The following is a 7607-nucleotide window of genomic DNA, read 5'->3' on the forward strand; positions in this document are numbered from 1 at the left end:
GGTTTTATTTTTGACCTCAGGAAACCCTCTCAAATGTCTAAATAATAATAATAATAATAATAATAATAATAAATAATAATAATAATGAAGGTGTCTGAGGCAGGTCTGTACCATACCAAGTTTAAAGTGGATTGGTGGAGGAAAGTAATGTCATAACTGTAAAATGTGTTGATAAAAGAAAGACAAGGAAGAAGAAGAAAGTGTAAAAAAAAAAAGAACAAATACAATATGATCTCATTAGAATACGTCCTTGTGGTAAACTGGATAAATTAAAGTGCATAGTCACCTTGTATGGTGTCTTCAGTAGCAGTGGTAGTCGGTGTGGTAGTGAGTGTGGTCGTTGTGGTAGTAGTGAGTGTGGTAGTCGTGGTGGTAGTACTGCGGTGGCTGGCTGGGGCGCTACCAACACTACCACCATGGCCACCACCATTGCCAAGCGCAGCAGGAAGTGGGGGCCCCTGGGGAACTCGCTCGCGGACATCCTCACTTCGCTGCCCTCTTCCTCCGCCCCCATCCTTCCTCCTCCTCTTCTCTCACCCCTTCCTCCTCTTATCTCCTTCCTCCCTCCTCTTCTATCACTCCTTCCCTCCCTTCTTTCACTTCTTTCGCTTCTTCCACCTCTTCTCTCACTTATGTCATTTGCTTCTTCTGTCTCCCTCCTGCCTTCTCTGACTCTTCTTAAGTATCTCATTGCTTCAAAATTTCGCCCCTCATACCTCCATTCGCAATGAATAAATTGTTCAGTGACCAGCATGTTGATCAGTGTTTTGAGTTCGTAGTTAATAGTAGCAGTATTTTTTTTTCTACACTGTGTGCAACTAATTCCTTAGTTTATTAGTTCAGGCTGGAATTTCATGGCACTGTTTCGAGTCTTATATATACTTCCTTGTTTGTAAGTCTCAGTGATGTACCCCTTTTAACCAAAAATGATATATATATGAGAGATTCTGTCTCCAGTGGGGGTAGCTAGATTATAATTCCACTTTTTAATTTTTTTTTCTTACAGAAATTGATTTCCTTATGATTTACAGGCATTTGCTTTTTGTTTCAGTTTCACAGTGGGTTTCAGCTTGACATCCAAACACAGACGCCACGTTCATCATCCTCTTCACGCACGCCTCTCATTGCGCCGCCAGATTAGCCTCTTCACCCCCTCCTCGTCTCACCTTCCAAAGAACCAGCAAACAACAGCAAACACCTCACCCGCAACAACACCCCGCCAGGTAATGTTCGGCGCCAGGGTACGTCGGCTCGCGAGCCTTTTGTTTACCCGGGCCAAGGGATGGAGGTTCTGCCGCCGTTGTGTTGCGTCATGGGATTCTCCTCTCGCATCCTCTTCCCGTCTCTGTCCCGTCTCGCTTTTTGTCTCAACTCGATTTTAAACGCGGAACAAACTTTTTTTTTTTTTTTTTTTTTTTTTCAGGGGATTTGTTTACTTTCTTTATCAGTCACAGCATCACGGGGATCTCCACTCATATTCTCTTCCGGTCTCTGATTCGTCACGTAGTTGTCTGCTCTCAAACTAAAACACGGAAAATTTTATGATCTACGTTATTCACAGTTCTCTTTCTGATATTGCGTCACTGGGATCTCATCTCGCAACTTTCGATTTATCCAGTCTTGCAATTGTGTCCATGCAACTAGAGTAGGGAATTGTATTTTCTTGTACTTTTTCAAGGCTTTAGTTTTATCTTTGCATAATTCAGTTTGCTTTATAATGTTGCGTCTCGGGGATCTCTTGCAGCCCCTTTCATGTTTTTTTTTTTTCCCTTAAATTCGAACGCAGACCTCACTGAATTGTGTTATTAATTAAAGGCTACATATTTATTTATTTTTGCATAAATCACAATCTACACGTCGCTCTCGCACCCTCTGCTGTCTTTGTCCCGTCTCGTTTTTTGTCAACTATCAAATTTCAGTGCATGACTCACGGGATGATCATATAATTCAGGAGATTAATTCCGTATCAGCCAGCCTTTTTTACATATATATTACGTCATAGGCTAAGGGCCACTCTCGTATCCGTTTCCTTCTCAACACTGACATTAAAGCTATCTTCATTCTATGTGGATGAAACTTATCAGTGTTATTTGTTTATCTTCTGTTTTATTAATCTTCTTCAGTGTTCTTTTACGAGTTTTCCATCTCGCATCATCTTCCTGCTTCACAGTGCCTTTAATTTCGTTCTTAATTAGATCACTAAATGAGAAAATTATATGTTTGTATTCCTCAGGGAGTGGATAATTTAGGCGGTCTTTTTCTGAGAGGACGTTCTTTCACGGCAGGTTTTCTATCCCGCTTCCTCTTCCGCCTTAACTCAAGTTCAAGCGTTCGTCTCTCTCTCTCTCTTTTTTTTTTCTTCGTACTTTGTTTTCGCGCCAAAATAAAACGCTATATCAGTTAATATTTAATATATATATATGTTTGATGTTTGCACGATTGTGTTCTGTTACCGAGATTTGCTTCAGGGGATTGTATTTCGCATCCTCTTTTTTTTTTTTCCGTTTTAATTTTTAGGAAAGTAACATTTTAAGGGATCTTCACCATTTTTGCATTAATCACCGTTGTTTGGATTTATGCTTGGTTTACCTTTTTTATTTTTTTCAAGCCCGAAAATGTTATTATGTGTTTCTCCAAAAAACGTTCATTTTCGTCTCATCTTCCGTGATATTCAATCCCTGTGTATCTGATTTCACCGGAGAGAGGTTAGTCTATGTCGTGTTACTTTAAGGGGCTTTCATTATTCCTCTTTTTTATATAGTTTGGTCAGTATTTTCATTCCTTTATATTATCGAACATTACAAATTAAGGGCCTTGAGTATTCAGTTTTCCTGATTATTAAGATTTAAATTATCATGAACCTTTTACTTGTCAACTTTCAGATTTTTTGAGATATTATATTTTACCACATTCACGCTTCATTAATTCCGTCACTCTTGGTTTACGATTTGTGTGTCCCTTTGGCCTCACTAGCTCCGTGTCACTCTTGCTCACCACTTTCTCAACACGGCGTATCCTTTAACCTCTCACATTGTATCCTCTGTCTCACTCATTGATTAAGTGCCTTCTGTCATATCTGTCTTCATCCACGTGCCTTACAGTCACTCTAGATCCTATTCCAGTTTCGAGCAATCATTCTCTTGCGGGAGTCCTTTCACATTCGTCAGTCAGTATTAAGTTCCATATCGTTTTTCAGGCTTTGGATCATAATAGCTGTTTTAGATTAACTTGGATCACCTTTGTTAATTTCATCCTTTCATTTATTTATTCGTGATTTTTTTAAAGCAACACACACTTCAAACACTGCAATTATCAGTCCAGCTTTGTGAATTGCGGAACTAATCTCATCTGCATATATCATCGTTTTGTGCTAATCATTAATAGATTTTCCTGGAGTATTTTCTCTTCCATCTTTGAGGTTGTTATCTCCATGTTTCTTATTCTTACACTTGCTTCTCCTTTTCTTGTATACGAGCTTGTGGTTGTAGCTGTGGCAGTAGCTGTGGTAGGAGCTGTGGTAGTTGTGGTACTGGTAGCGATGGAGCGAGGGTAGGGTGGCGGTCTTGCCTGGTAGCCCTGTGGTGGCAGAATGGTACCAGGGAGGGAAGGAGGGAAGGAAGGAGGGAGGGAGGGGAGCAGGGAGCAAAGGAGGGAGGAAGAGAGGGTAGGAGCAGGGAAGGAGTGGAGGAGGGAGGGACACGGGTAGGAAGGGAGGTAGGGGGGAGGGAAGGGGAGCAGGGAGGGAGTGTGGGAGGGAGGGAGAGAGCTCTTACAGTCACCACCTTGTTCACTCCCTCCCCTCTCCTCCATCCTCCCTACTAACTTCCCTCCCTCCCTCCCTCCCTCCTTTCTCTAGACATCCTCCCTCTTCCCCATCCCCTCCCTTTCCCATCTCCCTCCCTTTTCCCCTCTTCTCTCTCCCCTCACCCTCCTCCTCCTACTGTCTGTCTCCCCTCTTCCTTCTCATCCTTCTTTCATCCTAGAGACAGTCCTCTCCCCTCCCCTCCTTTCTCCAACCCTAATATTCTCTCTCTCTCTCTCTCTAAATGTAACTGGTGATCGTGATTGTGTTGTTTTTGGTGCGATGGTTGTGACTGTGGTAGGTGTGGTGTGGTGTTTGGGATGTGATATGATATGGTATGGCGTAGTGTGGTGATTGTGGCACCTGTGGTTGTGTTGTGATGCTTGTGACTGTTGTAGCTGTGGTGGTTGTAGCTGTATTATGATGAGTGAGGTATTGTGACTGGGGGTTGTGGATGCGAAGGGGTTGTGGATGCGAAGGAGCGGTTGTGATTGTGATGGCTGTGGCTGTGGATGTCAGTACGTGGTTCTGGTTGTAACTGTGATGGTTGTGGATATTTTGGTAGTTGTAGCTGCAGGTCCTTCACGTATAGTTCAGTTGATTTGAAAGTAATTGATAAACCTACTTCTTATAACTACTAAGAGTTATAACAGTGTGTGTGTGTGTGTGTGTGTGTGTGTGTGTGTGTGTGTGTGTGTGTAGTACTATTGGCCTTTGTGAGTTGACCCGTCACCGTGGTCCAGTTAAAGTACACACTGACGATCGAAAGGTCATGCAATCGACCCCATTCAAGGCCCAGTGTCCGACGCCAAGAAGGTACAGTACATCCGGTCCCAAAATGCTACACGCTCCAAAGAGGGTCAGTGTCTTAGTTCCTCAAGATGAGAGTGCCCGGCGCAAAACTACATCACATAGGAGAAAATCCTATGCACGCACCGTAATAGGTGATCAAAAAGGAATGAATCCCAAGCAGTTACATCCTCTTTTTACTTAAAGAGGGGCTGTGGTGGCCTCATCGCCAAGCACCTGTGTTGCAGTCAGTCTTGCACTTCCTGTGAGAATGCTGTACATATTTTCTTACATCTCATAATCGTGTCTCTATCCCTGGCATTTGCATGTAGAGGACCAATTAAGTATAAGTAAATAAATAAATAAATATAAAATATATATATATATATATATATATATATATATATATATATATATATATATATATATATATATATATATATATATATATATATATATATATATATATATATATATATATATATATATATATATATATATATATACTGTATAAGAAACAGTCCATTATACCCACAACGTAATGCAGGCCCTCACTTTACAGCACAGTCACCTCATGCAACTCATTTTAACAACGCAGACAGTTATTGAACATGACTCCAGTAAATAAATCTCCGGGAATGCCCGGCTGAAGTGGCCCGTTTCCGGTATTTCACCGGGTTCACGTCCACAAGAACTAGGAGCCACATCAACAGCGACCTCTTGTGATTGTTGAAAACTGAATTAGGATAAAATTTGAGAATTTTACTCTTTCTGTGATGGAAGGAATCTCATGAATGATTGTAAATGTTGATAATTATAATTAGAATATTTATTTTTTAGGAGTTATGATAAAAGTTGTTACTATGGACCTCTTTAACTTCTGACATTAATGTTGTGGTATAATTTTTGTTGACAGAAAAGCACTCTCTCTCTCTCTCTCTCTCTCTCTCTCTCTCTCTCTCTCTCTCTCTCTCTCTCATAACCTCTAATTCCGGCAACACCGTAATGATAGAGCCACGCCTTCAGTGGGCTCTGCGCTTCGTTTGGAGACGTACCGTATTTAATTCAAGATATAATTTCTCCCTTTACCGTGTTTTATTATTATTATTATTTTATTATTATTATTATTATTCCTACTTCATACGCATTTGTTTTCCTGTCCTTTGCATTCTTGTTACTTTACACGCTTTTTAATTCAGCCTAATTAGGAGACACTTTTTTTTTTTTATCTTAATTCCTTCTCCTCCTCCTCCTCTTCTTCTTTACAGAGGGAATTACATACAACCTTCATTAACCCCTTCAGTACGAGAGGCCTTTCTTAATTTGACTACAAGAGGGAACAATCATGGAGTGCAACACCCCCGACTTGCATTCATCTTAAAGGCCAAATATTTGATACTGCCCTATGGTTTTGACCTTCGACTTACTTCACCCTTGTCTGACCCTCAACCCTTCCACCAAGTTTAGTCTAAATCGGATTAAAACTGTTTTAGCTGACCTTCCCCAGTGAAATTAACATTGTTTTTAAAATCGAATATATTTAGCTGAACCACAGTCTTTTCACTAGGTTCGGTACAAATAGAATAAAAGTTGTATAGGTTATAGGGTCTGACTTTTCACCTTGGCGTGCGATCATGACCATTGGCTGATTGTTTTCAAAATCGAATCTCTTCACCCTTGTCTTGTCTTCAGCCCTTCCACCAAGTTTGGTCTAAAGCTGATAAAAACTTCAGGGTGACCCCGCCAAGTGCTCTTTACCGTTTAACCTGTTGTACAAAAAAAAAGTCAAACCCTTGGCTGACCATGAACTCTTCCTCAAAGTTTATTTTACATCAGATACCTTTCCTTGTGATCTTTGATATACTGTATTGTTCTTCGGCTGACCCTCAACCGTTCCACGAAGTTCAGTTAAAATCGGGTAGTGTTTGAGCTATACTTCAACACACACACACACACACACACACACACACACACACACACACACACACACACACACACACACACACACACACTATTTCCTCATCTTCCTATCTTCCCGCCCCTCCCTTCCTCCCCTCCCCTCACCCCTCTCTTCCTGCCGCCCTTCCTCCCTCCTTCCCTTCCCTCTCATTTTTCACTCATCTCTCTCCCAGTTGCTTCTGTTTTCTTGTTACACCCATCTCTCTCTCTCTCTCTCTCTCTCTCTCTCTCTCTCTTTAATTTTCAGCTGTCACTTCTTTCATCACTCACTATACCACCCTTCCCCTCACGCCAACCCTGTCTTCCTCTCTCACTCTGTTATCTCTCTCTCTCATCTGTTTTCCTGATTTTCTTTACTTTCTCAGCTCTCTTTCATTCTCCCCACCCTCCCTTTCAATCTCTCTCTCTCTCTCTCTCTCTCTCCACTCCTAGTCTTGCTGCCCTGGTCGAGAACTGAGAATTGATGTAAGCGATTTGGCCGTGAGCTTTTGGCACTGCATGCATAAATATATAACTTGTTGGGTTACCACTAGCCTGACGTTTTATATCGACTGCATCTGTCCATATATCTAATCCATGTCTGGTAAGTTGATGTCTGCTTCTTTTTCACTTTCTTTTTCTCTAATTCTGCATAAATCTAGCCTACCTCCTGGACCCTTGGCTGACCATGAACTCTTCCTCAAAGTTTATTTTACATCAGATACCTTTCCTTGTGATCTTCTGCTTCGTCTCCTTCTTCTTCTTCTTCCTTTCCCCCCCCCCCCTAGACAAAAGGATCCCGAGATTTAATGTCTACGGCTCTTGACCCTGACGAAGAAGGTCAATATTGAGAAAGTAGATATCAAGATGTGTTCATATCGAGATGCCTAAACACAGTGGGTTTGAGGCTGAGGGTTGTAGACAGTGGAAAAAGAGACCGAGGAAGACTATTTGAAAGATGGATGGAATGTACGATTAAACTGTTGCATCAGTGAGTTGGATATAAAAGGATGCAAATGAGTGGATGCGCTGATTTTGCCTGCCCGTCTTCATCCCTCACCAGAATTACGGTCTTTTC

The sequence above is a fragment of the Coenobita brevimanus genome, chromosome 97, assembly GCF_032717465.1.
Source record: "Coenobita brevimanus isolate Jiangsu-jjx chromosome 97, ASM3271746v2, whole genome shotgun sequence".
Taxonomy (NCBI): Eukaryota; Metazoa; Arthropoda; class Malacostraca; order Decapoda; family Coenobitidae; genus Coenobita; species Coenobita brevimanus.